This window comes from Tenrec ecaudatus, chromosome 2 (assembly GCF_050624435.1).
Source record: "Tenrec ecaudatus isolate mTenEca1 chromosome 2, mTenEca1.hap1, whole genome shotgun sequence".
In the NCBI taxonomy this organism is placed as follows: Eukaryota; Metazoa; Chordata; class Mammalia; order Afrosoricida; family Tenrecidae; genus Tenrec; species Tenrec ecaudatus.
In genome coordinates this window covers 43,620,298-43,630,646 of record NC_134531.1, presented here as the reverse complement: position 1 = coordinate 43,630,646, position 10,349 = coordinate 43,620,298, and positions in this window count along the sequence as shown.

Below are 10,349 nucleotides of genomic sequence, written 5' to 3'. Positions count from 1 at the left end.
TCCAAAGAGAAGTGATCAAGAGAGCAAAAGACTCAAAACGACTTCCTAAGGAATGGTAAGGTATCTTGGGCTATCATAGGACACTGAGCTGGGAAGCGTGCATGGAACAAGCCAAAGACAGTGTTCTTCAAAATGAGAGTCTTCGTGTCCTTGTTCTAGGACACATAAGAGGAGACAGAAATAAAAAGACCGAAAGGAAGAAAATAAAAAGAAAATCACATGCAGAAGATTTTGATTCAAGGGAAGAAAGACTTCTCATGTTAGGTAGAATGGTACGTATGCCTCTAGGAATATTAAAATAGGATTTAGAGAAATTGTTAGCAAAGATGAAAAATATGAAATTGAATCATTGAATGGGAGGGAAGATCGAACTAGTTGGTTTGTACGGCCTTTCAACTCTATTCCCTTCATTTTTATAAAGGGACTGAGAGACGCAATGAAATGACTTGACCATAGATGTGTATAAGCTAATTAGCTGCAGAATCCAGGTTAGAATCTAAATTGCCTAATTCACAATCTAGAGTTCTTTTCTAGTAACTCCTAATATTTGTTAGAATAAAATATTTTCCAGTACCAATATGCCCATGTTCCAATGTAAGTGTATGAGATTAATACATAAATGAGAGCAGGTGATGTTTAGCAAATTATTTAACCAGGTGTCTGCCATTTTATCAAGCTGTAGTAGTTTGTGTGTTGCTATGATGCTTGACGGTATGCCTTGGTTTCTCAAATACCACGGTGGGAAGGTCCAGCAGAATTTCCAGACTAAGACTAGGTCTGACATTCTACTTTAGGAAATTAATCAAGAAAACCCTATGGTTCACCAGATAGTGCTCAAGGCTTTGACTCACTTAACTTAGGACACATCACCAGGAGGGAAAAGAGCATTATGTCTGGATAAATGGAAGACCAGAGAAGGCGAAGGAAGCCCTTAATGAAATGAATTGGCACGGTGGTCACAATAGATGCACATATGCCATCAGGATGTTGACACGAGAGATGTAGTGTTCCACTTGTCGTGTGTCAGAACTGACTCCAAAGCAACAACTCATAACAAACCCAGGCGAGACACATAGAAGCCCTTGGCAAAGATTAAGTAGAGCAAACCACCGGGAATAAAGTCGCTGAGATCTGGGGATATGTGCCTGGAGCTTCTCTGGTGACTTTTATGTGCTATTCCCAGACATCAAGCGATATATATGCACATCAGATGATAGGACATTCTATAGTACAGTCTAGATAAACTTGTGACTGTCTTTGTCACTTTTGCTTCATGGATCCTAAATTTTCATTAACAATAAATTTCTACTGGGCTCCCATTCAGTGACAGAATTAACTAATTAATTAATTAATTATTCTACCTTAACTACTTACTTATCTAACGATTATATTTATGTTTTTCAGGTAAAACATTCTGAAAACAATGAGATTTTTGTATTTGTTTTGTTGCTTGCACAGAGATATTCAACTGGAAACATGACAGAGCCTGATGATTAATTTCACCAATTGTGGGCGTTGGCCTTTCCAATATGGACCCTGGATTGATCTCTTTCAACATGTATAAATTTAGGAAAAGTATGTACCCTTTCAGTCTCAGCTTCCACAGCTCAGAAATTGAGAAAACAATTCCTATACAATAAAATTGTGAAGATTAAATAAAGTGATGCATGCTGGAGTATTATTTAATTTCTTATTTTCTTTATTTCAGTATTTTTAAGTTCCATTTCCATATGGAAAATAATTGAAAGTTTAGAAAAAGCAATTAGAAAATTATGACCTAAGCTAGAAGGGAAGAAATGGTTCATTTAGTGCTATGTTACTGCTGCCTATTGGCATTGGTTCCAGGAGAATTCTACTCACTGATTTTATTTTTCAACCCACTCACCGCCTCCCCCCAAAATATGTATTTTATAGAAATTCATAATTGAAAGAAATCTCATAGATGATAGTGATCACTTGCCTATCTAATGCCCAAATCCTTTCTATGTCTTTTCCATCAACTAGTCTGTTCGGGTAGCTCATCCTGCTGAGTTTCAACCAGATTAAGGAAACTGAATGAAGGGAAGATACATTTCTTTCACAAAAAAACAAAATGTTCTTTAGAATAATTTATTCAACCCTATCATGTTGATCACATGAAACATGAGCTATTGGTCAATGAATTAATGAATAAAGCATCACATCCAAGAGTCCAAGTTTATTAAGAGTAAAAAACGATTAAAATGGTCAGATCAAACAAATTTAAATGACTTTCTTATACTGAAAAAATCATTTGCTGTTTATCTGTAGTTAAAATATAACAGGGCATCCTATATTTTACCTGACAACCTGACACTTAAAAGAAACAAAAAAGGAAAAATATACAATGCAAGCCAAACCAAAACCTAAGAGCAAACATATGTGAAATCATAGATATTTATCAGTATAACAAAGGAAGCCTTTTCCCCCCAGAACTATGTTGACAGCTCTTTTAGAAACCACCACAATATATGTATTAAAGAATTGAAGAGAATCAGAGGAATAAAGGGAAATTGTCTTCAGTAACAGGGTGCCTGTTTGAAATCTTGCTAGGCTGCGGGTGTGACGGCCTCCCCCACATGGGGCGTGTGGGCGTGTTTGGGGACAAACCCTGCAGCGGAGTGTTTTCTCTGTGTTGCCGTCCTTCCTGGGAGGTCAGCGGAGCTGAGCAGCAGCTGGTCGTTGCAAGCGTGGACCTCCACGTTGGCGTTCACGGTGGAGCTTTAACCGAAGTACTAGACAAAAAGGAAAATGAGTCCCAGTTCCCAATGCCAAAGCATCGAAGAGGAGTGTCATATTTACTACCATGGACAGTCTCTGGATCTGACCATTTTCTAAATCATGGCAAAATGAGAAAAAAAAAAAGATATTAGCGTTGCCTCTTTTTGGACGAGTTTCACCTAAAAGCTTCCTGGAAAAGCAACGCCTTTCACTTCTTTGGTTGATTCTTTTTATTATTTGCTTGACCCTTCCTGTAGAATCTTCTCCCCTGAACACTGGGTAAAATAGATTATGTTTAATGATGGTGCCTGGTCTTTCCAAATGTTTCCCTGTTATTTGAAAAGCCTACTGTGATAACCTTGCTTCAGCAGCTTTCAACCAAGTTGGGTTGAGATGGAGATTGATCCTACAAATTGTTTTTTTTGACCAGACCTAATTTTTTGTTTTGGTTTTTTGTTTGTTTCTATCACTGAATGGCCTGCATGGTGCTTTGTTTAACTATTTAACAGTCATTACATTAGACTATCCTAAAGCCTACTGTTTTAATAATGGAACGAAATGGTGGTGTAATGAGGTGCACAGTGGGCTGCTAACAGGAAGGTCAGCAGTTCGAAACCATCAATCAGAGAGGCTTTCTGCTCCATGTAGGCTTGCTGCCTCAGAAATCCGCAGGATCAATTCCACGCTGCCCTTCAGGTGGACAGTGAGCGGCAATCGACTCCGTGTCAGTGAGTCTTTGCTATACACAGATATTTAATGTTCTTTTCTTCATATAATGTACTCATATCTCATACATTCTCTTATACCAGGGTTATATTAATAAATAGAATTAATATAAGATTCTGATGAGAAATATTATGGCCTCACCATATTGCCAAAATTACTGCTAAATGAACTTGCATTAAGAGGGAAGATATGAGACTATTTCTATTGGACTTTTCTGCTAAAGCAACACACAGCTTTCTAATGAGATCAAATTCCAATTCTGTTAGGAAACAGTGACTGGTTTCCTCCTTGGTGCCTTTCTGGACTCCAAGAATAGTGAATCACCCCCACTGGAGTGCTGGCCAACTACCCTTAGCTCACGGATCCTTCCATTTCTCTACAGTAGTGCTCATTATCTTTTGCAATAAATATGTCGTTGATGCTATTAGTTGCCATTGAGTCAGTTCTGACTCATGGTGACCTTCTATATAATAGAATGAAACATTGCCAGGTCCTGGACAGTCATAATTATTGCTGATATGTTTTGGTTAATTTTACAGCTAATCGGTCAATTTTTCTGATGTCCTTGTCTAACAATGGGTCCTGATGACTTGCCAAAATTGAGATTAAAGCATGTACAATGAACTTTGAAAAATCTTTTTCAATATTGTACTATTTTCACTTTTAAACAAATATGTAACTAAGATTGCATGGATTTGTAGCAAAATCATTAAGTCTACCTTATCTCTTAATTATCCATATCTAATACAATTTAGCCCAGTGGTTTTTAACTTTGGTTTTGCAAACTCTTCAAAACACACATGCCCTACCTGACTCCTAGTAAATTGAATGGCATTTTTTAAAACAGTTTTATTAGTTCTTAATCCACATATCACACAATTCAATAGTTCAATCATATCAAGAAGGATTGTAGAATCATTACCATAGTCTATTTTAGAACCAATTTACATTTTTTGGTTTTTGTTGTTTTATTTTTTTTAATCATTTTATTGGGGGCTCAGGCAACTCTTATCACAATCCATACATTGTATCAAGCACATTTGTACATTTGTTGCCATCATCATTCTCAAGACATTTGATTTCTACTTGAGCCTTAGGTATCAGCTCCTCAATTTTCCCCTCCCTCCCGACTCCCCCTCCATCATTAACCCTTGATAATTTATAAATTATTACTATTTTGTCATGTCTTACACTGTCTAACATCTCCCTTCACCCACTTTTCTGTTGTCCGTCCCTCAGGGAGGGAGTATATGTAGATCCTTGTAATCAGTTCCCCCTTTCTGCCCCACTTTCCCTCTACCCTCCTGGTATTGCCACTCCCATCACTGGCCCCGAAGGGTTCGTCTGTCCTGGATTCCCTGTGCTTCCAGCTTCCATTTGCACCAGCGTGCATCCTGTGGTCCAGCCCGATTTGTAAGATGGAATTGAGATCATGAGAGTGTTGGGGAGGGGGGAATGAGGGAGGAAGCATCCCAGAACTAGAGGAAAGTTGCATGCTCCACCGCTGCTACACTTCACCCTGATTGGCTCGTCCCCTCCCTGAGACCCCCTGCAAGGGATGTCCAGCTGTTCACAGATGGGCTTTGGGTCCCCACTCCGCACTGTCCTTCATTCTCAAAGATTTTTTTTGTCCTCCGATACCCAATCCCTTTGATACCTTGTGATCACACAGGCTGATACAGTTCCATGTGGGCTTTGCTGCTCCTGAGCCAGACAGCCGCTTGTCTACCTTCAAGCCTTCAAGACCCCAGATGCCACATCCTTTGATGGCCAAGTACCATCAGTTTTCCTCACCACACTTGCCTATGCAACTGCTTTGTCCTCAGCAATCATCTGGGGAAGGTGAGCAACATGGAATGGAATGGCAATAATTTTATGGATGGAAATGTCTTCTTACTAAATTGAAGATCTTCTGATGCTTGTAGACTTTCTGGCTTCCTAATTGAGAAATAAGTTAACCATGTAGTATTTTGATTATTGTTTTACTCTATGTGAAAAGTATGTCTTGAAGGTTATCTAGCTAGTCAATAAAAACTAAAGTCAGGATACAGAAATGAGGAAATCTTATTTCTGTATAACCTGGTATATCATTTTATAACTGCTAATACCTCCTTCTTTGATAGTTTTATCTTTGGAGGGAAATGTAGGAAAACTGCCTGTAATGTTCCTTAGTCACTGGAAGATTTCCTCTCCCTGAGTCACAGTAGGGTTCTTTGATCCACAAATACCTTTTATTGTGTGTAAGAATTCCGATTTGCTAGTTGATGAAAAGGAACAACCAATGTGCAGTCACATTATGCAAATGATGTTCTTTGGGTTAATCATTAGTAATCATTTCAAACTCGAGGAAAAGGGGTATTAATTTGAATTTTAATGACTGGTGTTTGTTCATATACTTTTAGAATAATTTGCAGCTTAAAGGAAAAGAGAATGAATAAATGCACTTTAGACGCTCTATCTTAATCCTGAACATATTGTATGCATTTTAAATAATGGTAGACAGAAGATACTATATCATAGTGATTCAATTATTCATTTTAATGTTAATGAACATTCATAGAATTTGCTAATCAATATGCATCATGATTAAACAGATAACTTCTCCAGCAGTTTGGAAGCCAGGCTCAGTCTTAGTAGGGGGCAACTAGCCCCTCTTGGAAGTGTGTATTCCTAAATGTCTAGAACAGCACTTGTTCTCTGAGTCATGTAAGACTGATGCCAGAATGATATCTTAGGATGGAATGTGGTCTGTTGATTCTTAATACCTATTCAAATATTAGTTTGTAATCAATTATTCAAGGGATGATTTTCCACCTCATGAATTATTTATTTCCTTTGTTTTGGAGAGGCCCGTGTAGCTGGCAGCACCAACAGAAGAGTCAAGCTTCAGAACACGATGTTAACGTTCACGGGACATTTAAGCACGGTAAGGAGGTACCAGTTACATCACATGACAAAAAGTCTAAGCACAAAAGTTTTCAAATGTCTCAGAATAATTCTGCTAAACCATAAAATATACCCTCCAAGATGCTACATGTGCCTTTAGTTTAAAATGAAATCGAACAGAGAGGATTTGTTTGTGATGTTTGATCTAGGAAAGAGGCTAATAGCAAGAAGTGCAGCTGATTTCATACTGTTAGAAAACTTACCACGAGTCTGTCAGTTTGTCATACTGTGTTGGCTTGTGCGTTGCTGTGATGCTGGAAGCTGGGTCACTGGTATTTCAAATACCAGAAGAGTCGCTCAAAGTGAACAGGTTTCAGTGGAGCTTCCAGACTACCAACAGGTCAGGAAGAAAGAATGGAGTATAGTCAGTGGGAGTGGTCCCTTCGGGATCTTCTTTTGCTGATGAGGCATGACACAAGATGAGAAGAAATAGCTACAAAATCTATTCACAATCCAAACTTGGAGTGCACGAAGTGTGAATTTAGGAAAATTGGAAGTCGTCAAAAATGAAATGGTACACATGGAGATCAATATCCTGTACATTTGTGAGCAGAAATGGCCTGATATTGACCATTTTGAATCAGAAAATCATATGCTTTCCTATGCTCCAAAAAAATAGAATCAAGAGGAATTGTTCTGCATTCATTTTCAAGAAGGACATTCAAGATGGTTCTTGAAGGACAATAGTCTTATGATAGGATTACTTCTATCCGATTTCTAGAAAACCCAGTTAATACAATTATGATTCAAATGTATGCATCATCCACAAAAATCCAATTAATACAATTATGATTCAAATGTATGCATCATCCACAAATGCTGGTGACACAGAGAGCGAAGAATTCTACCAATGTCTTCAGTCAGAAATTGATCAAACATGCAATCCAGATTCATTGATAATGATTTGTGATTGCAGTGCAAAAGTTAAAAACAAAGAGTAAGGAACAGTAGTTGGAAAATATGGTCTCGGGGATAGACATGAAACTGGGGATCACATGATAGAGTAGGTAACATCATGAGAAATGGAGAAAAAAGTTGAGGTTTTCAAGGATTTTTGTCTTGCTTGGAACCACAATGCATGCTCATGGAAGCAGCAGTCAAAAGATCAAATGATGCATTGCATCGGGTCTATCTGCGGAACTAGACCTCTTAAGAGTATTTTAAATTAAGGATGTTACTTTGAGGACTAGGGTGCACCTGACCCAAGCCATGGTCTTTTCTATGCATGTGGCATGGGAATTTTGGACATTGGATTAATAAAATCTAAGAAGAATTGATATATTTGAATTGTGGTTTTGGAGGAGAGTAGTGAAAGCACGCAGGAGAGCCAAAGGACAGAGAAATCTGTTTGGAAGCAGTAAAGCCAGAGTGCTTCTTAGACGCAAGGATGCCAAGACTTTGTATGACATACTTTGGACAAGTTTTCAGGAGTCATCAGTCCTGGAGAAGGACATCATGCTTGGTAAAGTAGAGGGGCAGTGAAAATGAGGAAGAATGTCAACAGCTGAATTGACACAATGGCTGCAAAAATGGGCTCAAGCCCATTGTGGGCTCACAGTTGTGAACATGGCACAGGACAGGACAGTTCAGGGTTTTGTTTTGTTGTGTACCTGGTCGCTGTGGGTCAGAGCCAAGTGCATGGGTGACCTGGCACTACCAATGACACGAGAAAAGCAAACCCAGGCTGTAGATGCCATCAATTGGGTTTGTCTATCCTGAGTGCACCAGTCCCCATGAATGACTTGAGTTGTTGTTTAATTCTCTCTAGTCTTTTGACATGAATTAAATAAAGGCATACTTTATAGTTCTCGTAGGTTGAGTAAATGAAGTTTAAAAATAAAGAAAATATAAAAATTAGTGTCAACATAGGCATCTAAAAGTTGAAAAAAAAACTCTTCTAATATCATGAAAAATAACAGCCTATGGGAAACCGAGGGACTGGATGAGACTGTAACGCAGCTAAATCCTCGATGCTCATAATTACGGGTCTAGAAAACCAACTCCAGTGGGGGAAGACCCTCACAGTTATGAGATATAAATAAATCTTGATAAACATTCTCATGACTGAACACAGCCCCTATCCCCCACCCCACCCCCCACAAAAAACCATCAAGGAACTGTCATCCAGGAGCTACCATATAAGATGAATCATTCCTATGTCTGGCTACTTCTCTATGCCTGAAGGTTATCTATAGATAAGAGCAATCAGGTTCTATAGGTGAACCAGCTGTAAAATGTAGCAAAACCCTCTTCTGACATCTGTTGCTGATACTAATCAGAGATTACTCCCCTAGGGAAGGCTCAGGGGCTTTTGAGGTCAACTAACACCAGGTCAAGACGATGATTCACCTCATTGCTTATTTATTATGTTTCCCACTTATGATATTACCCATTGACTATGTAATATGTTTACTGCATGATGTGTATGCCTTATGAAAGATCTGTAAGCCCCATTGTCCATACCTGTTGGAAAATGCATTTACTCTCTTGGTCCTGACATAGGGACAAGGAGCCCCTCGGTCCCACTCTGTCTATCTGTCTTTATAATGTTCCACAATTGCAAAGTCGCTCCTGAGAATCCGTTCAACTGTGAGGACCCCTTCACCCCCACAACAGCCAATCCACCAACTATGGCCACTAACCAGAGCCTGAGTACAGTGCGTTGGCTGAATTGATATGTTGGTGGCGTGCACAGATATTATTCATGGCGGTTACCAACCTGAATCAAGAAAATTCTGTGAACAGTGTTCTGTTGAAAGCAATTACTAACTCGGATCTTTTGATTATTGGGAGGTTTGGAGGCAAATGTTACTGCCAAAAATGGCAAGAAATAGCAAAATGATGAAGCAGTGAGATCTGGAACTCCCCCAGGTTTTACATTTTCCTTCTTAACCCATGTTATCAAAGTCATCCTGGAAGCCCCAGGAAACATTAAGAATGATTTGTAGTCACACATTTTCTAAGGGAAAGTGATCTACTAGAACTCGCACATTCTTATGTCCACACAGCTCCATTAAACTTAACTTAGATAGCAAAGGGAGAGTGAATTAACATTAAACACGCTCATACAATTCTTTTTGGGAACTTTCAACCATTCCTCATCGCTCCATTACCCTCATCAGAAAACCATAAAACTGTTCTACCCATGGGCCACTCCAAAGTCACTTTAGATTGTGTTTTCATATATTTGAGAAGTGGTTTTGCTTTCCTTTCATTTATTATTCGTTTGTTTGGTTTTATTTACTGGCAGAGAAATCGCATCAGGCAGAGATTCTGCCTGTCCTGATTCTCCATCTTCTCCCCAATGCCTAACCCTATGCTAAAGACATAACAGATGCTCAGTGAATATTTTTGAATATCTAAATGATTGAATGAGAACTTCCAGTTCCAAGCCCTCACTGCATCTGTTACTAATAGAATGAATGGAGAGCCTAGACTTGACTGCCAGCAAATATCCTATGACAGAGTGCTGATCTGCTTAGCAGAGCACTCTTTGTAAACACTTTCCTTTGTCATAGATGGCCGTCCTCATGCAGGTATTAATTCAAGGATTTGTCGAATACTTGCTTCATGTCTGGTTATCTAGCAAAAAAGCTCTGACGACACAGAACTTAAAACACTCAGTGTTAAAAAAACTTTTTAAAACAAAACAAAAACACTCAGTGACTGAATAAAAGGCTAATGCTTTGAACCCAGTAGCTATTCTGTGGAACAAAAATGGACTGTTTCTGTAAAAGAGATACAGCTTTGGAAATCCCAAAGGGCTACTCTCCTGTGCCCAAGAGGGTCACTCTGAGTGAGATGTGGCTCCGTGGCAGTGGGTTTAAGTTTGGTTGTAAATTAGTGAAAGACTACAAGGGGCCTCCCGAAAGTTCATGGAGACACAGAATTAAAAGACAATGAAAATTTTCCATGAACTTTTTGAAGGCCCCATGTTT